Source organism: Engystomops pustulosus, chromosome 7 (genome assembly GCF_040894005.1).
Source record: "Engystomops pustulosus chromosome 7, aEngPut4.maternal, whole genome shotgun sequence".
Classification (NCBI taxonomy): domain Eukaryota; kingdom Metazoa; phylum Chordata; class Amphibia; order Anura; family Leptodactylidae; genus Engystomops; species Engystomops pustulosus.
In genome coordinates this window covers 139,105,141-139,128,147 of record NC_092417.1, presented here as the reverse complement: position 1 = coordinate 139,128,147, position 23,007 = coordinate 139,105,141, and the positions used below count along the sequence as shown (strand labels likewise).

General features: G+C 42.1%; 26 non-coding genes across 26 annotated transcripts; all 26 read right to left on the bottom strand.

Annotated features, from left to right (window-relative positions):
• Window positions 1-183: 183 nt before the first annotated feature.
• TRNAQ-UUG (transfer RNA glutamine (anticodon UUG)) lies at window positions 184-255 on the bottom strand. Its single transcript has one exon. It is a non-coding gene; the product is annotated as a tRNA-Gln (tRNA).
• Window positions 256-1,276: 1,021 nt separating this feature from the next.
• On the bottom strand, window positions 1,277-1,358 carry TRNAS-UGA (transfer RNA serine (anticodon UGA)). The gene has a single exon. It is a non-coding gene; the product is annotated as a tRNA-Ser (tRNA).
• Window positions 1,359-1,644: 286 nt separating this feature from the next.
• Window positions 1,645-1,716, bottom strand: TRNAQ-UUG (transfer RNA glutamine (anticodon UUG)). Its single transcript has one exon. It is a non-coding gene; the product is annotated as a tRNA-Gln (tRNA).
• A 1,021-nt stretch (window positions 1,717-2,737) lies between these two features.
• Window positions 2,738-2,819, bottom strand: TRNAS-UGA (transfer RNA serine (anticodon UGA)). The gene has a single exon. It is a non-coding gene; the product is annotated as a tRNA-Ser (tRNA).
• A 286-nt stretch (window positions 2,820-3,105) lies between these two features.
• Window positions 3,106-3,177, bottom strand: TRNAQ-UUG (transfer RNA glutamine (anticodon UUG)). Its single transcript has one exon. It is a non-coding gene; the product is annotated as a tRNA-Gln (tRNA).
• A 1,021-nt stretch (window positions 3,178-4,198) lies between these two features.
• Window positions 4,199-4,280, bottom strand: TRNAS-UGA (transfer RNA serine (anticodon UGA)). The gene has a single exon. It is a non-coding gene; the product is annotated as a tRNA-Ser (tRNA).
• A 286-nt stretch (window positions 4,281-4,566) lies between these two features.
• On the bottom strand, window positions 4,567-4,638 carry TRNAQ-UUG (transfer RNA glutamine (anticodon UUG)). Its single transcript has one exon. It is a non-coding gene; the product is annotated as a tRNA-Gln (tRNA).
• Window positions 4,639-5,659: 1,021 nt separating this feature from the next.
• TRNAS-UGA (transfer RNA serine (anticodon UGA)) lies at window positions 5,660-5,741 on the bottom strand. The gene has a single exon. It is a non-coding gene; the product is annotated as a tRNA-Ser (tRNA).
• Window positions 5,742-6,027: 286 nt separating this feature from the next.
• TRNAQ-UUG (transfer RNA glutamine (anticodon UUG)) lies at window positions 6,028-6,099 on the bottom strand. Its single transcript has one exon. It is a non-coding gene; the product is annotated as a tRNA-Gln (tRNA).
• Window positions 6,100-7,120: 1,021 nt separating this feature from the next.
• On the bottom strand, window positions 7,121-7,202 carry TRNAS-UGA (transfer RNA serine (anticodon UGA)). Its single transcript has one exon. It is a non-coding gene; the product is annotated as a tRNA-Ser (tRNA).
• A 286-nt stretch (window positions 7,203-7,488) lies between these two features.
• On the bottom strand, window positions 7,489-7,560 carry TRNAQ-UUG (transfer RNA glutamine (anticodon UUG)). Its single transcript has one exon. It is a non-coding gene; the product is annotated as a tRNA-Gln (tRNA).
• A 1,021-nt stretch (window positions 7,561-8,581) lies between these two features.
• On the bottom strand, window positions 8,582-8,663 carry TRNAS-UGA (transfer RNA serine (anticodon UGA)). The gene has a single exon. It is a non-coding gene; the product is annotated as a tRNA-Ser (tRNA).
• A 286-nt stretch (window positions 8,664-8,949) lies between these two features.
• On the bottom strand, window positions 8,950-9,021 carry TRNAQ-UUG (transfer RNA glutamine (anticodon UUG)). Its single transcript has one exon. It is a non-coding gene; the product is annotated as a tRNA-Gln (tRNA).
• A 1,021-nt stretch (window positions 9,022-10,042) lies between these two features.
• Window positions 10,043-10,124, bottom strand: TRNAS-UGA (transfer RNA serine (anticodon UGA)). The gene has a single exon. It is a non-coding gene; the product is annotated as a tRNA-Ser (tRNA).
• A 286-nt stretch (window positions 10,125-10,410) lies between these two features.
• TRNAQ-UUG (transfer RNA glutamine (anticodon UUG)) lies at window positions 10,411-10,482 on the bottom strand. The gene has a single exon. It is a non-coding gene; the product is annotated as a tRNA-Gln (tRNA).
• A 1,021-nt stretch (window positions 10,483-11,503) lies between these two features.
• On the bottom strand, window positions 11,504-11,585 carry TRNAS-UGA (transfer RNA serine (anticodon UGA)). The gene has a single exon. It is a non-coding gene; the product is annotated as a tRNA-Ser (tRNA).
• Window positions 11,586-11,871: 286 nt separating this feature from the next.
• TRNAQ-UUG (transfer RNA glutamine (anticodon UUG)) lies at window positions 11,872-11,943 on the bottom strand. The gene has a single exon. It is a non-coding gene; the product is annotated as a tRNA-Gln (tRNA).
• Window positions 11,944-12,964: 1,021 nt separating this feature from the next.
• TRNAS-UGA (transfer RNA serine (anticodon UGA)) lies at window positions 12,965-13,046 on the bottom strand. Its single transcript has one exon. It is a non-coding gene; the product is annotated as a tRNA-Ser (tRNA).
• A 286-nt stretch (window positions 13,047-13,332) lies between these two features.
• Window positions 13,333-13,404, bottom strand: TRNAQ-UUG (transfer RNA glutamine (anticodon UUG)). The gene has a single exon. It is a non-coding gene; the product is annotated as a tRNA-Gln (tRNA).
• Window positions 13,405-14,425: 1,021 nt separating this feature from the next.
• TRNAS-UGA (transfer RNA serine (anticodon UGA)) lies at window positions 14,426-14,507 on the bottom strand. The gene has a single exon. It is a non-coding gene; the product is annotated as a tRNA-Ser (tRNA).
• Window positions 14,508-14,793: 286 nt separating this feature from the next.
• Window positions 14,794-14,865, bottom strand: TRNAQ-UUG (transfer RNA glutamine (anticodon UUG)). Its single transcript has one exon. It is a non-coding gene; the product is annotated as a tRNA-Gln (tRNA).
• A 1,021-nt stretch (window positions 14,866-15,886) lies between these two features.
• Window positions 15,887-15,968, bottom strand: TRNAL-UAA (transfer RNA leucine (anticodon UAA)). The gene has a single exon. It is a non-coding gene; the product is annotated as a tRNA-Leu (tRNA).
• Window positions 15,969-16,254: 286 nt separating this feature from the next.
• On the bottom strand, window positions 16,255-16,326 carry TRNAQ-UUG (transfer RNA glutamine (anticodon UUG)). Its single transcript has one exon. It is a non-coding gene; the product is annotated as a tRNA-Gln (tRNA).
• A 1,022-nt stretch (window positions 16,327-17,348) lies between these two features.
• TRNAS-UGA (transfer RNA serine (anticodon UGA)) lies at window positions 17,349-17,430 on the bottom strand. The gene has a single exon. It is a non-coding gene; the product is annotated as a tRNA-Ser (tRNA).
• A 286-nt stretch (window positions 17,431-17,716) lies between these two features.
• TRNAQ-UUG (transfer RNA glutamine (anticodon UUG)) lies at window positions 17,717-17,788 on the bottom strand. The gene has a single exon. It is a non-coding gene; the product is annotated as a tRNA-Gln (tRNA).
• A 1,021-nt stretch (window positions 17,789-18,809) lies between these two features.
• Window positions 18,810-18,891, bottom strand: TRNAS-UGA (transfer RNA serine (anticodon UGA)). The gene has a single exon. It is a non-coding gene; the product is annotated as a tRNA-Ser (tRNA).
• Between the last annotated feature and the right edge of the window lie 4,116 nt (window positions 18,892-23,007).

Here is a 23,007-nt window from a genome sequence, read left to right as displayed (position 1 = left end):
TCTTCTGGCTGCACTAAGAAGTAAACTGATGGTTCCATTGGGAAAACCATAGACGTGCAGAAGAGTGTCCCTTTTGAACCTTTTATCAGCATGTTTGGGGTCATGAAATAAAGGTCTTGATTTTTAACTCAATCTCTGCCCCAAAAGTCATGAAAACAATCTTTGGCTGAAGGAATTTCTTAAAGGTTCCACCGAGATTTGAACTCGGATCGCTGGATTCAAAGTCCAGAGTGCTAACCGTTACACCATGGAACCTTACAGTCTGTGGGCACGGGGAGGCATTAGTTCCATGACAAGCCTTGGCAACGCGATGACCTTGATCAAATTGCGTATGATGTTGGAAACAGGGTGAGTACTGCTGTCCAAAACAACAGAGATCACACGATGGTAGCTTATATGGGTTTCCTGCCGGGAAGGAAAAAAATCATAGCGTCCAAATCATAGGGTTTTGCAATGTAACCGCTTTTCTAATATAATGTTATCAAAAATGTCAACATTTGACATGACTCTTCTTTAGTATGTCCATTTTTCACAGGACATGTTCATCCCAGCCCTTCTGTGTCATTGGACAATCAACTTCTAGATCTTTCAAACTGCTCCTGAGTTACCTCTCAATATTTCGCTAAACTTTTAGAATACCACCCCCAGCTTTTGGAACCTTAAACCTCTGAGATGGCAGGCAAAAGCATAGTTGCCAGAAAAGTTTATGGCCCAGTTGGAGAACAATATGAAAGTGGTGGGAGGTAACTGTCTTCTTAAATTGCAAGGGGTGAAGGGAATTGTCTTATGTGTTCACAGTAGCTTCCTGTCAAGAAAGAAGGGGAACAAAAGCCACACAAAATGATGAAATGTTTAAGGACATGAAATCAGAAAACATGTTTCAATTTCAAACAATTAACATTTGGAAAAGCTTATTTTTCACTAGGACGACCAATTTTGTAAAAATCTTGTTCTATAGGCTTTCTAAAGGTGCTGTGGTCATACCACAAGGGTTGTCTTAAAATCATCTCCGAATCTGTCTTATAATCACATTACTGTAGTCTTTGCCTTGTAATGGGGTAGAAATTAAAAAAGACCCCTAAAGCTATATACAGGCAGACATTTAAAGCTTATCATTCGGAAGGCGCTACACATTTTGCAAGTCAAAAGCTACTTCATAGCTTTTTGCAAAAGGGATTGTACTTTCTCATCTCTGGAAACTTGCACGCTGGACAGAGGGGTTCAAAGAGAAAGATTTAGTCTAGCAATGCTATGCTCTAAGGACAGAAAACTTAGACGTAGTCGGCAGGATTTGAACCTGCGCGGGGAGACCCCAATGGATTTCAAGTCCATCGCCTTAACCACTCGGCCACGACTACTACATGCAGGAAGGCAGATGCATGGGTTTCATTCCCTTTGCTACACAGCTTAACATCCTAGATCAGGGTTGATTGTTCCCCAAGCACTCTGTTTGAATGGGAGTCTTCTGGCTGCACTAAGAAGTAAACTGATGGTTTCATTGGGAAAACCATAGACGTGCAGAAGAGTGTCCCTTTTGAACCTTTTATCAGCATGTTTGGGGTCATGAAATAAAGGTCTTGATTTTTAACTCAATCTCTGCCCCAAAAGTCATGAATACAATCTTTGGCTGAAGGAATTTCTTAAAGGTTCCACCGAGATTTGAACTCGGATCGCTGGATTCAAAGTCCAGAGTGCTAACCGTTACACCATGGAACCTTACAGTCTGTGGGCACGGGGAGGCATTAGTTCCATGACAAGCCTTGGCAACGCGATGACCTTGATCAAATTGCGTATGATGTTGGAAACATTGTGAGTACTGTTGTCCAAAACAACAGAGATCACACGATGGTAGCTTATATGGGTTTCCTGCCGGGAAGGAAAAAAATCATAGCGTCCAAATCATAGGGTTTTGCAATGTAACCGCTTTTCTAATATAATGTTATCAAAAATGTCAACATTTGACATGACTCTTCTTTAGTATGTCCATTTTTCACAGGACATGTTCATCCCAGCCCTTCTGTGTCATTGGACAATCAACTTCTAGATCTTTCAAACTGCTCCTGAGTTACCTCTCAATATTTCGCTAAACTTTTAGAATACCACCCCCAGCTTTTGGAACCTTAAACCTCTGAGATGGCAGGCAAAAGCATAGTTGGCAGAAAAGTTTATGGCCCAGTTGGAGAACAATATGAAAGTGGTGGGAGGTAACTGTCTTCTTAAATTGCAAGGGGTGAAGGGAATTGTCTTATGTGTTCACAGTAGCTTCCTGTCAAGAAAGAAGGGGAACAAAAGCCACACAAAATGATGAAATGTTTAAGGACATGAAATCAGAAAATATGTTTCAATTTCAAACAATTAACATTTGGAAAAGCTTATTTTTCACTAGGACGACCAATTTTGTAAAAATCTTGTTCTATAGGCTTTCTAAAGGTGCTGTGGTCATACGACAAGGGTTGTCTTAAAATCATCTCCGAATCTGTCTTATAATCACATTACTGTATCCTTTGCCTGGTAATGGGGTAGAAATTAAAAAAGACCCCTAAAGCTATATACAGGCAGACATTTAAAGCTTATCATTCGGAAGGCGCTACACATTTTGCAAGTCAAAAGCTACTTCATAGCTTTTTGCAAAAGGGATTGTACTTTCTCATCTCTGGAAACTTGCACGCTGGACAGAGGGGTTCAAAGAGAAAGATTTAGTCTAGCAATGCTATGCTCTAAGGACAGAAAACTTAGACGTAGTCGGCAGGATATGAACCTGCGCGGGGAGACCCCAATGGATTTCAAGTCCATCGCCTTAACCACTCGGCCACGACTACTACATGCAGGAAGCCAGATGCATGGGTTTCATTCCCTTTGCTACACAGCTTAACATCCTAGATCAGGGTTGATTGTTCCCCAAGCACTCTGTTTGAATGGGAGTCTTCTGGCTGCACTAAGAAGTAAACTGATGGTTTCCTTGGGAAAACCATAGACGTGCAGAAGAGTGTCCCTTTTGAACCTTTTATCAGCATGTTTGGGGTCATGAAATAAAGGTCTTGATTTTTAACTCAATCTCTGCCCCAAAAGTCATGAAAACAATCTTTGGCTGAAGGAATTTCTTAAAGGTTCCACCGAGATTTGAACTCGGATCGCTGGATTCAAAGTCCAGAGTGCTAACCGTTACACCATGGAACCTTACAGTCTGTGGGCACGGGGAGGCATTAGTTCCATGACAAGCCTTGGCAACGCGATGACCTTGATCAAATTGCGTATGATGTTGGAAACAGGGTGAGTACTGCTGTCCAAAACAACAGAGATCACACGATGGTAGCTTATATGGGTTTCCTGCCGGGAAGGAAAAAAATCATAGCGTCCAAATCATAGGGTTTTGCAATGTAACCGCTTTTCTAATATAATGTTATCAAAAATGTCAACATTTGACATGACTCTTCTTTAGTATGTCCATTTTTCACAGGACATGTTCATCCCAGCCCTTCTGTGTCATTGGACAATCAACTTCTAGATCTTTCAAACTGCTCCTGAGTTACCTCTCAATATTTCGCTAAACTTTTAGAATACCACCCCCAGCTTTTGGAACCTTAAACCTCTGAGATGGCAGGCAAAAGCTTAGTTGCCAGAAAAGTTTATGGCCCAGTTGGAGAACAATATGAAAGTGGTGGGAGGTAACTGTCTTCTTAAATTGCAAGGGGTGAAGGGAATTGTCTTATGTGTTCACAGTAGCTTCCTGTCAAGAAAGAAGGGGAACAAAAGCCACACAAAATGATGAAATGTTTAAGGACATGAAATCAGAAAACATGTTTCAATTTCAAACAATTAACATTTGGAAAAGCTTATTTTTCACTAGGACGACCAATTTTGTAAAAATCTTGTTCTATAGGCTTTCTAAAGGTGCTGTGGTCATACGACAAGGGTTGTCTTAAAATCATCTCCGAATCTGTCTTATAATCACATTACTGTATCCTTTGCCTTGTAATGGGGTAGAAATTAAAAAAGACCCCTAAAGCTATATACAGGCAGACATTTAAAGCTTATCATTCGGAAGGCGCTACACATTTTGCAAGTCAAAAGCTACTTCATAGCTTTTTGCAAAAGGGATTGTACTTTCTCATCTCTGGAAACTTGCACGCTGGACAGAGGGGTTCAAAGAGAAAGATTTAGTCTAGCAATGCTATGCTCTAAGGACAGAAAACTTAGACGTAGTCGGCAGGATTTGAACCTGCGCGGGGAGACCCCAATGGATTTCAAGTCCATCGCCTTAACCACTCGGCCACGACTACTACATGCAGGAAGCCAGATGCATGGGTTTCATTCCCTTTGCTACACAGCTTAACATCCTAGATCAGGGTTGATTGTTCCCCAAGCACTCTGTTTGAATGGGAGTCTTCTGGCTGCACTAAGAAGTAAACTGATGGTTTCATTGGGAAAACCATAGACGTGCAGAAGAGTGTCCCTTTTGAACCTTTTATCAGCATGTTTGGGGTCATGAAATAAAGGTCTTGATTTTTAACTCAATCTCTGCCCCAAAAGTCATGAAAACAATCTTTGGCTGAAGGAATTTCTTAAAGGTTCCACCGAGATTTGAACTCGGATCGCTGGATTCAAAGTCCAGAGTGCTAACCGTTACACCATGGAACCTTACAGTCTGTGGGCACGGGGAGGCATTAGTTCCATGACAAGCCTTGGCAACGCGATGACCTTGATCAAATTGCGTATGATGTTGGAAACAGGGTGAGTACTGCTGTCCAAAACAACAGAGATCACACGATGGTAGCTTATATGGGTTTCCTGCCGGGAAGGAAAAAAATCATAGCGTCCAAATCATAGGGTTTTGCAATGTAACCGCTTTTCTAATATAATGTTATCAAAAATGTCAACATTTGACATGACTCTTCTTTAGTATGTCCATTTTTCACAGGACATGTTCATCCCAGCCCTTCTGTGTCATTGGACAATCAACTTCTAGATCTTTCAAACTGCTCCTGAGTTACCTCTCAATATTTCGCTAAACTTTTAGAATACCACCCCCAGCTTTTGGAACCTTAAACCTCTGAGATGGCAGGCAAAAGCATAGTTGCCAGAAAAGTTTATGGCCCAGTTGGAGAACAATATGAAAGTGGTGGGAGGTAACTGTCTTCTTAAATTGCAAGGGGTGAAGGGAATTGTCTTATGTGTTCACAGTAGCTTCCTGTCAAGAAAGAAGGGGAACAAAAGCCACACAAAATGATGAAATGTTTAAGGACATGAAATCAGAAAACATGTTTCAATTTCAAACAATTAACATTTGGAAAAGCTTATTTTTCACTAGGACGACCAATTTTGTAAAAATCTTGTTCTATAGGCTTTCTAAAGGTGCTGTGGTCATACGACAAGGGTTGTCTTAAAATCATCTCCGAATCTGTCTTATAATCACATTACTGTATCCTTTGCCTTGTAATGGGGTAGAAATTAAAAAAGACCCCTAAAGCTATATACAGGCAGACATTTAAAGCTTATCATTCGGAAGGCGCTACACATTTTGCAAGTCAAAAGCTACTTCATAGCTTTTTGCAAAAGGGATTGTACTTTCTCATCTCTGGAAACTTGCACGCTGGACAGAGGGGTTCAAAGAGAAAGATTTAGTCTAGCAATGCTATGCTCTAAGGACAGAAAACTTAGACGTAGTCGGCAGGATTTGAACCTGCGCGGGGAGACCCCAATGGATTTCAAGTCCATCGCCTTAACCACTCGGCCACGACTACTACATGCAGGAAGCCAGATGCATGGGTTTCATTCCCTTTGCTACACAGCTTAACATCCTAGATCAGGGTTGATTGTTCCCCAAGCACTCTGTTTGAATGGGAGTCTTCTGGCTGCACTAAGAAGTAAACTGATGGTTTCATTGGGAAAACCATAGACGTGCAGAAGAGTGTCCCTTTTGAACCTTTTATCAGCATGTTTGGGGTCATGAAATAAAGGTCTTGATTTTTAACTCAATCTCTGCCCCAAAAGTCATGAAAACAATCTTTGGCTGAAGGAATTTCTTAAAGGTTCCACCGAGATTTGAACTCGGATCGCTGGATTCAAAGTCCAGAGTGCTAACCGTTACACCATGGAACCTTACAGTCTGTGGGCACGGGGAGGCATTAGTTCCATGACAAGCCTTGGCAACGCGATGACCTTGATCAAATTGCGTATGATGTTGGAAACAGGGTGAGTACTGCTGTCCAAAACAACAGAGATCACACGATGGTAGCTTATATGGGTTTCCTGCCGGGAAGGAAAAAAATCATAGCGTCCAAATCATAGGGTTTTGCAATGTAACCGCTTTTCTAATATAATGTTATCAAAAATGTCAACATTTGACATGACTCTTCTTTAGTATGTCCATTTTTCACAGGACATGTTCATCCCAGCCCTTCTGTGTCATTGGACAATCAACTTCTAGATCTTTCAAACTGCTCCTGAGTTACCTCTCAATATTTCGCTAAACTTTTAGAATACCACCCCCAGCTTTTGGAACCTTAAACCTCTGAGATGGCAGGCAAAAGCATAGTTGCCAGAAAAGTTTATGGCCCAGTTGGAGAACAATATGAAAGTGGTGGGAGGTAACTGTCTTCTTAAATTGCAAGGGGTGAAGGGAATTGTCTTATGTGTTCACAGTAGCTTCCTGTCAAGAAAGAAGGGGAACAAAAGCCACACAAAATGATGAAATGTTTAAGGACATGAAATCAGAAAACATGTTTCAATTTCAAACAATTAACATTTGGAAAAGCTTATTTTTCACTAGGACGACCAATTTTGTAAAAATCTTGTTCTATAGGCTTTCTAAAGGTGCTGTGGTCATACGACAAGGGTTGTCTTAAAATCATCTCCGAATCTGTCTTATAATCACATTACTGTATCCTTTGCCTGGTAATGGGGTAGAAATTAAAAAAGACCCCTAAAGCTATATACAGGCAGACATTTAAAGCTTATCATTCGGAAGGCGCTACACATTTTGCAAGTCAAAAGCTACTTCATAGCTTTTTGCAAAAGGGATTGTACTTTCTCATCTCTGGAAACTTGCACGCTGGACAGAGGGGTTCAAAGAGAAAGATTTAGTCTAGCAATGCTATGCTCTAAGGACAGAAAACTTAGACGTAGTCGGCAGGATATGAACCTGCGCGGGGAGACCCCAATGGATTTCAAGTCCATCGCCTTAACCACTCGGCCACGACTACTTCATGCAGGAAGCCAGATGCATGGGTTTCATTCCCTTTGCTACACAGCTTAACATCCTAGATCAGGGTTGATTGTTCCCCAAGCACTCTGTTTGAATGGGAGTCTTCTGGCTGCACTAAGAAGTAAACTGATGGTTTCATTGGGAAAACCATAGACGTGCAGAAGAGTGTCCCTTTTGAACCTTTTATCAGCATGTTTGGGGTCATGAAATAAAGGTCTTGATTTTTAACTCAATCTCTGCCCCAAAAGTCATGAAAACAATCTTTGGCTGAAGGAATTTCTTAAAGGTTCCACCGAGATTTGAACTCGGATCGCTGGATTCAAAGTCCAGAGTGCTAACCGTTACACCATGGAACCTTACAGGCTGTGGGCACGGGGAGGCATTAGTTCCATGACAAGCCTTGGCAACGCGATGACCTTGATCAAATTGCGTATGATGTTGGAAACAGGGTGAGTACTGCTGTCCAAAACAACAGAGATCACACGATGGTAGCTTATATGGGTTTCCTGCCGGGAAGGAAAAAAATCATAGCGTCCAAATCATAGGGTTTTGCAATGTAACCGCTTTTCTAATATAATGTTATCAAAAATGTCAACATTTGACATGACTCTTCTTTAGTATGTCCATTTTTCACAGGACATGTTCATCCCAGCCCTTCTGTGTCATTGGACAATCAACTTCTAGATCTTTCAAACTGCTCCTGAGTTACCTCTCAATATTTCGCTAAACTTTTAGAATACCACCCCCAGCTTTTGGAACCTTAAACCTCTGAGATGGCAGGCAAAAGCATAGTTGCCAGAAAAGTTTATGGCCCAGTTGGAGAACAATATGAAAGTGGTGGGAGGTAACTGTCTTCTTAAATTGCAAGGGGTGAAGGGAATTGTCTTATGTGTTCACAGTAGCTTCCTGTCAAGAAAGAAGGGGAACAAAAGCCACACAAAATGATGAAATGTTTAAGGACATGAAATCAGAAAACATGTTTCAATTTCAAACAATTAACATTTGGAAAAGCTTATTTTTCACTAGGACGACCAATTTTGTAAAAATCTTGTTCTATAGGCTTTCTAAAGGTGCTGTGGTCATACGACAAGGGTTGTCTTAAAATCATCTCCGAATCTGTCTTATAATCACATTACTGTATCCTTTGCCTTGTAATGGGGTAGAAATTAAAAAAGACCCCTAAAGCTATATACAGGCAGACATTTAAAGCTTATCATTCGGAAGGCGCTACACATTTTGCAAGTCAAAAGCTACTTCATAGCTTTTTGCAAAAGGGATTGTACTTTCTCATCTCTGGAAACTTGCACGCTGGACAGAGGGGTTCAAAGAGAAAGATTTAGTCTAGCAATGCTATGCTCTAAGGACAGAAAACTTAGACGTAGTCGGCAGGATATGAACCTGCGCGGGGAGACCCCAATGGATTTCAAGTCCATCGCCTTAACCACTCGGCCACGACTACTTCATGCAGGAAGCCAGATGCATGGGTTTCATTCCCTTTGCTACACAGCTTAACATCCTAGATCAGGGTTGATTGTTCCCCAAGCACTCTGTTTGAATGGGAGTCTTCTGGCTGCACTAAGAAGTAAACTGATGGTTTCATTGGGAAAACCATAGACGTGCAGAAGAGTGTCCCTTTTGAACCTTTTATCAGCATGTTTGGGGTCATGAAATAAAGGTCTTGATTTTTAACTCAATCTCTGCCCCAAAAGTCATGAAAACAATCTTTGGCTGAAGGAATTTCTTAAAGGTTCCACCGAGATTTGAACTCGGATCGCTGGATTCAAAGTCCAGAGTGCTAACCGTTACACCATGGAACCTTACAGGCTGTGGGCACGGGGAGGCATTAGTTCCATGACAAGCCTTGGCAACGCGATGACCTTGATCAAATTGCGTATGATGTTGGAAACAGGGTGAGTACTGCTGTCCAAAACAACAGAGATCACACGATGGTAGCTTATATGGGTTTCCTGCCGGGAAGGAAAAAAATCATAGCGTCCAAATCATAGGGTTTTGCAATGTAACCGCTTTTCTAATATAATGTTATCAAAAATGTCAACATTTGACATGACTCTTCTTTAGTATGTCCATTTTTCACAGGACATGTTCATCCCAGCCCTTCTGTGTCATTGGACAATCAACTTCTAGATCTTTCAAACTGCTCCTGAGTTACCTCTCAATATTTCGCTAAACTTTTAGAATACCACCCCCAGCTTTTGGAACCTTAAACCTCTGAGATGGCAGGCAAAAGCATAGTTGCCAGAAAAGTTTATGGCCCAGTTGGAGAACAATATGAAAGTGGTGGGAGGTAACTGTCTTCTTAAATTGCAAGGGGTGAAGGGAATTGTCTTATGTGTTCACAGTAGCTTCCTGTCAAGAAAGAAGGGGAACAAAAGCCACACAAAATGATGAAATGTTTAAGGACATGAAATCAGAAAACATGTTTCAATTTCAAACAATTAACATTTGGAAAAGCTTATTTTTCACTAGGACGACCAATTTTGTAAAAATCTTGTTCTATAGGCTTTCTAAAGGTGCTGTGGTCATACGACAAGGGTTGTCTTAAAATCATCTCCGAATCTGTCTTATAATCACATTACTGTATCCTTTGCCTGGTAATGGGGTAGAAATTAAAAAAGACCCCTAAAGCTATATACAGGCAGACATTTAAAGCTTATCATTCGGAAGGCGCTACACATTTTGCAAGTCAAAAGCTACTTCATAGCTTTTTGCAAAAGGGATTGTACTTTCTCATCTCTGGAAACTTGCACGCTGGACAGAGGGGTTCAAAGAGAAAGATTTAGTCTAGCAATGCTATGCTCTAAGGACAGAAAACTTAGACGTAGTCGGCAGGATTTGAACCTGCGCGGGGAGACCCCAATGGATTTCAAGTCCATCGCCTTAACCACTCGGCCACGACTACTACATGCAGGAAGCCAGATGCATGGGTTTCATTCCCTTTGCTACACAGCTTAACATCCTAGATCAGGGTTGATTGTTCCCCAAGCACTCTGTTTGAATGGGAGTCTTCTGGCTGCACTAAGAAGTAAACTGATGGTTTCATTGGGAAAACCATAGATGTGCAGAAGAGTGTCCGTTTTGAACCTTTTATCAGCATGTTTGGGGTCATGAAATAAAGGTCTTGATTTTTAACTCAATCTCTGCCCCAAAAGTCATGAAAACAATCTTTGGCTGAAGGAATTTCTTAAAGGTTCCACCGAGATTTGAACTCGGATCGCTGGATTCAAAGTCCAGAGTGCTAACCGTTACACCATGGAACCTTACAGTCTGTGGGCACGGGGAGGCATTAGTTCCATGACAAGCCTTGGCAACGCGATGACCTTGATCAAATTGCGTATGATGTTGGAAACAGGGTGAGTACTGCTGTCCAAAACAACAGAGATCACACGATGGTAGCTTATATGGGTTTCCTGCCGGGAAGGAAAAAAATCATAGCGTCCAAATCATAGGGTTTTGCAATGTAACCGCTTTTCTAATATAATGTTATCAAAAATGTCAACATTTGACATGACTCTTCTTTAGTATGTCCATTTTTCACAGGACATGTTCATCCCAGCCCTTCTGTGTCATTGGACAATCAACTTCTAGATCTTTCAAACTGCTCCTGAGTTACCTCTCAATATTTCGCTAAACTTTTAGAATACCACCCCCAGCTTTTGGAACCTTAAACCTCTGAGATGGCAGGCAAAAGCATAGTTGCCAGAAAAGTTTATGGCCCAGTTGGAGAACAATATGAAAGTGGTGGGAGGTAACTGTCTTCTTAAATTGCAAGGGGTGAAGGGAATTGTCTTATGTGTTCACAGTAGCTTCCTGTCAAGAAAGAAGGGGAACAAAAGCCACACAAAATGATGAAATGTTTAAGGACATGAAATCAGAAAACATGTTTCAATTTCAAACAATTAACATTTGGAAAAGCTTATTTTTCACTAGGACGACCAATTTTGTAAAAATCTTGTTCTATAGGCTTTCTAAAGGTGCTGTGGTCATACGACAAGGGTTGTCTTAAAATCATCTCCGAATCTGTCTTATAATCACATTACTGTATCCTTTGCCTGGTAATGGGGTAGAAATTAAAAAAGACCCCTAAAGCTATATACAGGCAGACATTTAAAGCTTATCATTCGGAAGGCGCTACACATTTTGCAAGTCAAAAGCTACTTCATAGCTTTTTGCAAAAGGGATTGTACTTTCTCATCTCTGGAAACTTGCACGCTGGACAGAGGGGTTCAAAGAGAAAGATTTAGTCTAGCAATGCTATGCTCTAAGGACAGAAAACTTAGACGTAGTCGGCAGGATTTGAACCTGCGCGGGGAGACCCCAATGGATTTCAAGTCCATCGCCTTAACCACTCGGCCACGACTACTACATGCAGGAAGCCAGATGCATGGGTTTCATTCCCTTTGCTACACAGCTTAACATCCTAGATCAGGGTTGATTGTTCCCCAAGCACTCTGTTTGAATGGGAGTCTTCTGGCTGCACTAAGAAGTAAACTGATGGTTTCATTGGGAAAACCATAGACGTGCAGAAGAGTGTCCCTTTTGAACCTTTTATCAGCATGTTTGGGGTCATGAAATAAAGGTCTTGATTTTTAACTCAATCTCTGCCCCAAAAGTCATGAAAACAATCTTTGGCTGAAGGAATTTCTTAAAGGTTCCACCGAGATTTGAACTCGGATCGCTGGATTCAAAGTCCAGAGTGCTAACCGTTACACCATGGAACCTTACAGTCTGTGGGCACGGGGAGGCATTAGTTCCATGACAAGCCTTGGCAACGCGATGACCTTGATCAAATTGCGTATGATGTTGGAAACAGGGTGAGTACTGCTGTCCAAAACAACAGAGATCACACGATGGTAGCTTATATGGGTTTCCTGCCGGGAAGGAAAAAAATCATAGCGTCCAAATCATAGGGTTTTGCAATGTAACCGCTTTTCTAATATAATGTTATCAAAAATGTCAACATTTGACATGACTCTTCTTTAGTATGTCCATTTTTCACAGGACATGTTCATCCCAGCCCTTCTGTGTCATTGGACAATCAACTTCTAGATCTTTCAAACTGCTCCTGAGTTACCTCTCAATATTTCGCTAAACTTTTAGAATACCACCCCCAGCTTTTGGAACCTTAAACCTCTGAGATGGCAGGCAAAAGCATAGTTGCCAGAAAAGTTTATGGCCCAGTTGGAGAACAATATGAAAGTGGTGGGAGGTAACTGTCTTCTTAAATTGCAAGGGGTGAAGGGAATTGTCTTATGTGTTCACAGTAGCTTCCTGTCAAGAAAGAAGGGGAACAAAAGCCACACAAAATGATGAAATGTTTAAGGACATGAAATCAGAAAACATGTTTCAATTTCAAACAATTAACATTTGGAAAAGCTTATTTTTCACTAGGACGACCAATTTTGTAAAAATCTTGTTCTATAGGCTTTCTAAAGGTGCTGTGGTCATACGACAAGGGTTGTCTTAAAATCATCTCCGAATCTGTCTTATAATCACATTACTGTATCCTTTGCCTGGTAATGGGGTAGAAATTAAAAAAGACCCCTAAAGCTATATACAGGCAGACATTTAAAGCTTATCATTCGGAAGGCGCTACACATTTTGCAAGTCAAAAGCTACTTCATAGCTTTTTGCAAAAGGGATTGTACTTTCTCATCTCTGGAAACTTGCACGCTGGACAGAGGGGTTCAAAGAGAAAGATTTAGTCTAGCAATGCTATGCTCTAAGGACAGAAAACTTAGACGTAGTCGGCAGGATATGAACCTGCGCGGGGAGACCCCAATGGATTTCAAGTCCATCGCCTTAACCACTCGGCCACGACTACTTCATGCAGGAAGCCAGATGCATGGGTTTCATTCCCTTTGCTACACAGCTTAACATCCTAGATCAGGGTTGATTGTTCCCCAAGCACTCTGTTTGAATGGGAGTCTTCTGGCTGCACTAAGAAGTAAACTGATGGTTTCATTGGGAAAACCATAGACGTGCAGAAGAGTGTCCCTTTTGAACCTTTTATCAGCATGTTTGGGGTCATGAAATAAAGGTCTTGATTTTTAACTCAATCTCTGCCCCAAAAGTCATGAAAACAATCTTTGGCTGAAGGAATTTCTTAAAGGTTCCACCGAGATTTGAACTCGGATCGCTGGATTCAAAGTCCAGAGTGCTAACCGTTACACCATGGAACCTTACAGGCTGTGGGCACGGGGAGGCATTAGTTCCATGACAAGCCTTGGCAACGCGATGACCTTGATCAAATTGCGTATGATGTTGGAAACAGGGTGAGTACTGCTGTCCAAAACAACAGAGATCACACGATGGTAGCTTATATGGGTTTCCTGCCGGGAAGGAAAAAAATCATAGCGTCCAAATCATAGGGTTTTGCAATGTAACCGCTTTTCTAATATAATGTTATCAAAAATGTCAACATTTGACATGACTCTTCTTTAGTATGTCCATTTTTCACAGGACATGTTCATCCCAGCCCTTCTGTGTCATTGGACAATCAACTTCTAGATCTTTCAAACTGCTCCTGAGTTACCTCTCAATATTTCGCTAAACTTTTAGAATACCACCCCCAGCTTTTGGAACCTTAAACCTCTGAGATGGCAGGCAAAAGCATAGTTGCCAGAAAAGTTTATGGCCCAGTTGGAGAACAATATGAAAGTGGTGGGAGGTAACTGTCTTCTTAAATTGCAAGGGGTGAAGGGAATTGTCTTATGTGTTCACAGTAGCTTCCTGTCAAGAAAGAAGGGGAACAAAAGCCACACAAAATGATGAAATGTTTAAGGACATGAAATCAGAAAACATGTTTCAATTTCAAACAATTAACATTTGGAAAAGCTTATTTTTCACTAGGACGACCAATTTTGTAAAAATCTTGTTCTATAGGCTTTCTAAAGGTGCTGTGGTCATACGACAAGGGTTGTCTTAAAATCATCTCCGAATCTGTCTTATAATCACATTACTGTATCCTTTGCCTGGTAATGGGGTAGAAATTAAAAAAGACCCCTAAAGCTATATACAGGCAGACATTTAAAGCTTATCATTCGGAAGGCGCTACACATTTTGCAAGTCAAAAGCTACTTCATAGCTTTTTGCAAAAGGGATTGTACTTTCTCATCTCTGGAAACTTGCACGCTGGACAGAGGGGTTCAAAGAGAAAGATTTAGTCTAGCAATGCTATGCTCTAAGGACAGAAAACTTAGACGTAGTCGGCAGGATTTGAACCTGCGCGGGGAGACCCCAATGGATTTCAAGTCCATCGCCTTAACCACTCGGCCACGACTACTACATGCAGGAAGCCAGATGCATGGGTTTCATTCCCTTTGCTACACAGCTTAACATCCTAGATCAGGGTTGATTGTTCCCCAAGCACTCTGTTTGAATGGGAGTCTTCTGGCTGCACTAAGAAGTAAACTGATGGTTTCATTGGGAAAACCATAGATGTGCAGAAGAGTGTCCCTTTTGAACCTTTTATCAGCATGTTTGGGGTCATGAAATAAAGGTCTTGATTTTTAACTCAATCTCTGCCCCAAAAGTCATGAAAACAATCTTTGGCTGAAGGAATTTCTTAAAGGTTCCACCGAGATTTGAACTCGGATCGCTGGATTCAAAGTCCAGAGTGCTAACCGTTACACCATGGAACCTTACAGTCTGTGGGCACGGGGAGGCATTAGTTCCATGACAAGCCTTGGCAACGCGATGACCTTGATCAAATTGCGTATGATGTTGGAAACAGGGTGAGTACTGCTGTCCAAAACAACAGAGATCACACGATGGTAGCTTATATGGGTTTCCTGCCGGGAAGGAAAAAAATCATAGCGTCCAAATCATAGGGTTTTGCAATGTAACCGCTTTTCTAATATAATGTTATCAAAAATGTCAACATTTGACATGACTCTTCTTTAGTATGTCCATTTTTCACAGGACATGTTCATCCCAGCCCTTCTGTGTCATTGGACAATCAACTTCTAGATCTTTCAAACTGCTCCTGAGTTACCTCTCAATATTTCGCTAAACTTTTAGAATACCACCCCCAGCTTTTGGAACCTTAAACCTCTGAGATGGCAGGCAAAAGCATAGTTGCCAGAAAAGTTTATGGCCCAGTTGGAGAACAATATGAAAGTGGTGGGAGGTAACTGTCTTCTTAAATTGCAAGGGGTGAAGGGAATTGTCTTATGTGTTCACAGTAGCTTCCTGTCAAGAAAGAAGGGGAACAAAAGCCACACAAAATGATGAAATGTTTAAGGACATGAAATCAGAAAACATGTTTCAATTTCAAACAATTAACATTTGGAAAAGCTTATTTTTCACTAGGACGACCAATTTTGTAAAAATCTTGTTCTATAGGCTTTCTAAAGGTGCTGTGGTCATACGACAAGGGTTGTCTTAAAATCATCTCCGAATCTGTCTTATAATCACATTACTGTATCCTTTGCCTGGTAATGGGGTAGAAATTAAAAAAGACCCCTAAAGCTATATACAGGCAGACATTTAAAGCTTATCATTCGGAAGGCGCTACACATTTTGCAAGTCAAAAGCTACTTCATAGCTTTTTGCAAAAGGGATTGTACTTTCTCATCTCTGGAAACTTGCACGCTGGACAGAGGGGTTCAAAGAGAAAGATTTAGTCTAGCAATGCTATGCTCTAAGGACAGAAAACTTAGACGTAGTCGGCAGGATATGAACCTGCGCGGGGAGACCCCAATGGATTTTAAGTCCATCGCCTTAACCACTCGGCCACGACTACTACATGCAGGAAGCCAGATGCATGGGTTTCATTCCCTTTGCTACACAGCTTAACATCCTAGATCAGGGTTGATTGTTCCCCAAGCACTCTGTTTGAATGGGAGTCTTCTGGCTGCACTAAGAAGTAAACTGATGGTTTCATTGGGAAAACCATAGACGTGCAGAAGAGTGTCCCTTTTGAACCTTTTATCAGCATGTTTGGGGTCATGAAATAAAGGTCTTGATTTTTAACTCAATCTCTGCCCCAAAAGTCATGAAAACAATCTTTGGCTGAAGGAATTTCTTAAAGGTTCCACCGAGATTTGAACTCGGATCGCTGGATTCAAAGTCCAGAGTGCTAACCGTTACACCATGGAACCTTACAGTCTGTGGGCACGGGGAGGCATTAGTTCCATGACAAGCCTTGGCAACACGATGACCTTGATCAAATTGCGTATGATGTTGGAAACAGGGTGAGTACTGCTGTCCAAAACAACAGAGATCACACGATGGTAGCTTATATGGGTTTCCTGCCGGGAAGGAAAAAAATCATAGCGTCCAAATCATAGGGTTTTGCAATGTAACCGCTTTTCTAATATAATGTTATCAAAAATGTCAACATTTGACATGACTCTTCTTTAGTATGTCCATTTTTCACAGGACATGTTCATCCCAGCCCTTCTGTGTCATTGGACAATCAACTTCTAGATCTTTCAAACTGCTCCTGAGTTACCTCTCAATATTTCGCTAAACTTTTAGAATACCACCCCCAGCTTTTGGAACCTTAAACCTCTGAGATGGCAGGCAAAAGCATAGTTGGCAGAAAAGTTTATGGCCCAGTTGGAGAACAATATGAAAGTGGTGGGAGGTAACTGTCTTCTTAAATTGCAAGGGGTGAAGGGAATTGTCTTATGTGTTCGCAGTAGCTTCCTGTCAAGAAAGAAGGGGAACAAAAGCCACACAAAATGATGAAATGTTTAAGGACATGAAATCAGAAAACATGTTTCAATTTCAAACAATTAACATTTGGAAAAGCTTATTTTTCACTAGGACGACCAATTTTGTAAAAAATCTTGTTCTATAGGCTTTCTAAAGGTGCTGTGGTCATACGACAAGGGTTGTCTTAAAATCATCTCCGAATCTGTCTTATAATCACATTACTGTATCCTTTGCCTGGTAATGGGGTAGAAATTAAAAAAGACCCCTAAAGCTATATACAGGCAGACATTTAAAGCTTATCATTCGGAAGGCGCTACACATTTTGCAAGTCAAAAGCTACTTCATAGCTTTTTGCAAAAGGGATTGTACTTTCTCATCTCTGGAAACTTGCACGCTGGACAGAGGGGTTCAAAGAGAAAGATTTAGTCTAGCAATGCTATGCTCTAAGGACAGAAAACTTAGACGTAGTCGGCAGGATATGAACCTGCGCGGGGAGACCCCAATGGATTTCAAGTCCATCGCCTTAACCACTCGGCCACGACTACTACATGCAGAAAGCCAGATGCATGGGTTTCATTCCCTTTGCTACACAGCTTAACATCCTAGATCAGGGTTGATTGTTCCCCAAGCACTCTGTTTGAATGGGAGTCTTCTGGCTGCACTAAGAAGTAAACTGATGGTTTCATTGGGAAAACCATAGACGTGCAGAAGAGTGTCCCTTTTGAACCTTTTATCAGCATGTTTGGGGTCATGAAATAAAGGTCTTGATTTTTAACTCAATCTCTGCCCCAAAAGTCATGAAAACAATCTTTGGCAGAAGGAATTTCTTAAAGGTTCCACCGAGATTTGAACTCGGATCGCTGGATTCAAAGTCCAGAGTGCTAACCGTTACACCATGGAACCTTACAGTCTGTGGGCACGGGGAGGCATTAGTTCCATGACAAGCCTTGGCAACGCGATGACCTTGATCAAATTGCGTATGATGTTGGAAACAGGGTGAGTACTGCTGTCCAAAACAACAGAGATCACACGATGGTAGCTTATATGGGTTTCCTGCCGGGAAGGAAAAAAATCATAGCGTCCAAATCATAGGGTTTTGCAATGTAACCGCTTTTCTAATATAATGTTATCAAAAATGTCAACATTTGACATGACTCTTCTTTAGTATGTCCATTTTTCACAGGACATGTTCATCCCAGCCCTTCTGTGTCATTGGACAATCAACTTCTAGATCTTTCAAACTGCTCCTGAGTTACCTCTCAATATTTCGCTAAACTTTTAGAATACCACCCCCAGCTTTTGGAACCTTAAACCTCTGAGATGGCAGGCAAAAGCTTAGTTGCCAGAAAAGTTTATGGCCCAGTTGGAGAACAATATGAAAGTGGTGGGAGGTAACTGTATTCTTAAATTGCAAGGGGTGAAGGGAATTGTCTTATGTGTTCACAGTAGCTTCCTGTCAAGAAAGAAGGGGAACAAAAGCCACACAAAATGATGAAATGTTTAAGGACATGAAATCAGAAAACATGTTTCAATTTCAAACAATTAACATTTGGAAAAGCTTATTTTTCACTAGGACGACCAATTTTGTAAAAATCTTGTTCTACAGGCTTTCTAAAGGTGCTGTGGTCATACGACAAGGGTTGTCTTAAAATCATCTCCGAATCTGTCTTATAATCACATTACTGTAGTCTTTGCCTTGTAATGGGGTAGAAATTAAAAAAGACCCCTAAAGCTATATACAGGCAGACATTTAAAGCTTATCATTCGGAAGGCGCTACACATTTTGCAAGTCAAAAGCTACTTCATAGCTTTTTGCAAAAGGGATTGTACTTTCTCATCTCTGGAAACTTGCACGCTGGACAGAGGGGTTCAAAGAGAAAGATTTAGTCTAGCAATGCTATGCTCTAAGGACAGAAAACTTAGAGGTAGTCGGCAGGATTTGAACCTGCGCGGGGAGACCCCAATGGATTTCAAGTCCATCGCCTTAACCACTCGGCCACGACTACTACATGCAGGAAGCCAGATGCATGGGTTTCATTTAGAGATGAGCGAACATGCTCGTCCGAGCTTGATGCTCGGTCGAGCATTAGGGTACTCGAAACTGCTCGTTGCTCGGACGAATACTTCGCCCGCTCGAGAAAATGGCAGCTCCCGCCGTTTTGCTTTTTGGCGGCCAGAAACAGAGCCAATCACAAGCCAGGAGACTCTGCACTCCACCCAGCATGACGTGGTACCCTTACACGTCGATAGCAGTGGTTGGCTGGCCAGATCAGGTGACCCTGGGATAGACTAGCCGCTGGCCGCGCTGCTCGGATCATTCTGTCTCTGGATGCCGCTAGGGAGAGAGCTGCTGCTGGTCAGGGAAAGCGTTAGGGTGTTCTATTAGCTTACTGTTAGGCAGGAGTGATTCTCAAAGAACCCAACAGCCCTTCTTAGGGCTACAATAACGTTCTACTTTTTTTATTTTAATTTGCATCTTTTACCATTTTGTGAGGAATTAGCAGGGGGACTTGCTACCGTTGTGTTTAGCTCTTAGTGGCACACATATCCATAGCAAAGACCGAAGTGGGAAAATTCAGTAGGGGTTGGATTTCTATTAGGCAATAACTCAGTGTCATCTCATCTGGCATAGTAGTGTGCTTCCTTTGATACTTGGCTAGAAAATAGCCATAGGAGAATACAAACAGCTTCTTGAAGCCTACAGTAGCGTTCTATATATTTGATTTCTGGTTGATCTGCTGGTGGCTTTAGTTTCTGCAGTGCATGTACTTGCCAATTCTGAGCAATTTGTAGTGAGACTTGCGACCGCTGTGTTCTGCGCTTAGTGGCGCACATATCCATAGCAAAGGCTGAAGTGGGAAAATTCAGTAGGGGTTGGATTTCTATTAGGCACTAACTCAGTGTCATCTCATCTGGCATAGTAGTGTGCTTCCTTTGATACTTGGCTAGAAAATAGCCATAGGAGAATACAAATAGCTTCTTGAAGCCTACAGTAGCGTTCTATATATTTGATTTCTGGTTGATCTGCTGGTGGCTGTAGTTTCTGCAGTGCATGTACTTGCCAATTCTGAGCAATTTGTAGTGAGACTTGCGACCGCTGTGTTCTGCGCTTAGTGGCGCACATATCCATAGCAAAGGCTGAAGTGGCAAAATTCAGTAGGGGTTGGATTTCTATTAGGCAATAACTCAGTGTCATCTCATCTGGCATAGTAGTGTGCTTCCTTTGATACTTGGCTAGAAAATAGCCATAGGAGAATACAAACAGCTTCTTGAAGCCTACAGTAGCGTTCTATATATTTGATTTCTGGTTGATCTGCTGGTGGCTTTAGTTTCTGCAGTGCATGTACTTGCCAATTCTGAGCAATTTGTAGTGAGACTTGCGACCGCTGTGTTCTGCGCTTAGTGGCGCACATATCCATAGCAAAGGCTGAAGTGGGAAAATTCAGTAGGGGTTGGATTTCTATTAGGCACTAACTCAGTGTCATCTCATCTGGCATAGTAGTGTGCTTCCTTTGATACTTGGCTAGAAAATAGCCATAGGAGAATACAAACAGCTTCTTGAAGCCTACAGTAGCGTTCTATATATTTGATTTCTGGTTGATCTGCTGGTGGCTTTAGTTTCTGCAGTGCATGTACTTGCCAATTCTGAGCAATTTGTAGTGAGACTTGCGACCGCTGTGTTCTGCGCTTAGTGGCGCACATATCCATAGCAAAGGCTGAAGTGGGAAAATTCAGTAGGGGTTGGATTTCTATTAGGCAATAACTCAGTGTCATCTCATCTGGCATAGTAGTGTGCTTCCTTTGATACTTGGCTAGAAAATAGCCATAGGAGAATACAAACAGCTTCTTGAAGCCTACAGTAGCGTTCTATATATTTGATTTCTGGTTGATCTGCTGGTGGCTTTAGTTTCTGCAGTGCATGTACTTGCCAATTCTGAGCAATTTGTAGTGAGACTTGCGACCGCTGTGTTCTGCGCTTAGTGGCGCACATATCCATAGCAAAGGCTGAAGTGGGAAAATTCAGTAGGGCTTGGATTTCTATTAGGCAATAACTCAGTGTCATCTCATCTGGCATAGTAGTGTGCTTCCTTTGATACTTGGCTAGAAAATAGCCATAGGAGAATACAAACAGCTTCTTGAAGCCTACAGTAGCGTTCTATATATTTGATTTCTGGTTGATCTGCTGGTGGCTTTAGTTTCTGCAGTGCATGTACTTGCCAATTCTGAGCAATTTGTAGTGAGACTTGCGACCGCTGTGTTCTGCGCTTAGTGGCGCACATATCCATAGCAAAGGCTGAAGTGGGAAAATTCAGTAGGGGTTGGATTTCTATTAGGCACTAACTCAGTGTCATCTCATCTGGCATAGTAGTGTGCTTCCTTTGATACTTGGCTAGAAAATAGCCATAGGAGAATACAAACAGCTTCTTGAAGCCTACAGTAGCGTTCTATATATTTGATTTCTGGTTGATCTGCTGGTGGCTTTAGTTTCTGCAGTGCATGTACTTGCCAATTCTGAGCAATTTGTAGTGAGACTTGCGACCGCTGTGTTCTGCGCTTAGTGGCGCACATATCCATAGCAAAGGCTGAAGTGGGAAAATTCAGTAGGGGTTGGATTTCTATTAGGCACTAACTCAGTGTCATCTCATCTGGCATAGTAGTGTGCTTCCTTTGATACTTGGCTAGAAAATAGCCATAGGAGAATACAAACAGCTTCTTGAAGCCTACAGTAGCGTTCTATATATTTGATTTCTGGTTGATCTGCTGGTGGCTTTAGTTTCTGCAGTGCATGTACTTGCCAATTCTGAGCAATTTGTAGTGAGACTTGCGACCGCTGTGTTCTGCGCTTAGTGGCGCACATATCCATAGCAAAGGCTGAAGTGGGAAAATTCAGTAGGGGTTGGATTTCTATTAGGCACTAACTCAGTGTCATCTCATCTGGCATAGTAGTGTGCTTCCTTTGATACTTGGCTAGAAAATAGCCATAGGAGAATACAAATAGCTTCTTGAAGCCTACAGTAGCGTTCTATATATTTGATTTCTGGTTGATCTGCTGGTGGCTGTAGTTTCTGCAGTGCATGTACTTGCCAATTCTGAGCAATTTGTAGTGAGACTTGCGACCGCTGTGTTCTGCGCTTAGTGGCGCACATATCCATAGCAAAGGCTGAAGTGGGAAAATTCAGTAGGGGTTGGATTTCTATTAGGCACTAACTCAGTGTCATCTCATCTGGCATAGTAGTGTGCTTCCTTTGATACTTGGCTAGAAAATAGCCATAGCAATAGGATAGGATTGTTTGGTTCTAAAAACTCAAAAAAAAACAAAAAACACAAAAAAAAACAAAAAACACAAAAAAACACAAAAAAAAACAAAAAAAAGTAAAAAAAAAAAAAAAGTTATAACTCTCATTTTAAAAATGTTTAACCCCAGGGCTAGGGGTAGAGGACGAGGGCGGGGACGTGGGCGTCCAACTACTGCAGGGGTCAGAGGCCGTGGTCCTGGGCGGGGTGAGACACCACCTGCTGATGAGGGAGCAGGGGAACGCCGCAGAGCTACACTCCCTAGGTTCATGTCTGAAGTTACTGGGACTCGTGGTAGAGCACTGTTGAGGCCAGAACAGTGCGAACAGGTGATGTCGTGGATTGCTGACAATGCTTCGAGCAATTTGTCCACCACCAGTCAGTCTTCCACGCAGTCCACCCATGTCACCGAAATCCCCACTCCTCCAGCTCCTGCACCTCAGCCTCCTCCCCCCCAGTCTGCCCCCTCCCAGGAAAATTTGCCATTTGAACCGGCATACTCTGAGGAACTGTTTTCTGGACCCTTCCCACAGTCACAAACCTCTTGTCCGGTTGCTGCTGAGCAATTTTCCGATGCCCAGGTTTTCCACCAGTCACAGTCTGTGGGTGATGATGACCTTCTTGACGTAGTGGAAGTGTGTAAAGAGGTGTCCGACGATGAGGAGACACGGTTGTCAGACAGTGGGGAAGTTGTTGTCAGGGCAGGAAGTCCGAGGGGGGAGCAGACTGAGGGATCGGAGGATGATGAGGTGACAGACCCAAGCTGGGTTGAGAGGCCGGGTGAACACAGTGCTTCTGAGACGGAGGAGAGTCCTCGACCTGAACAG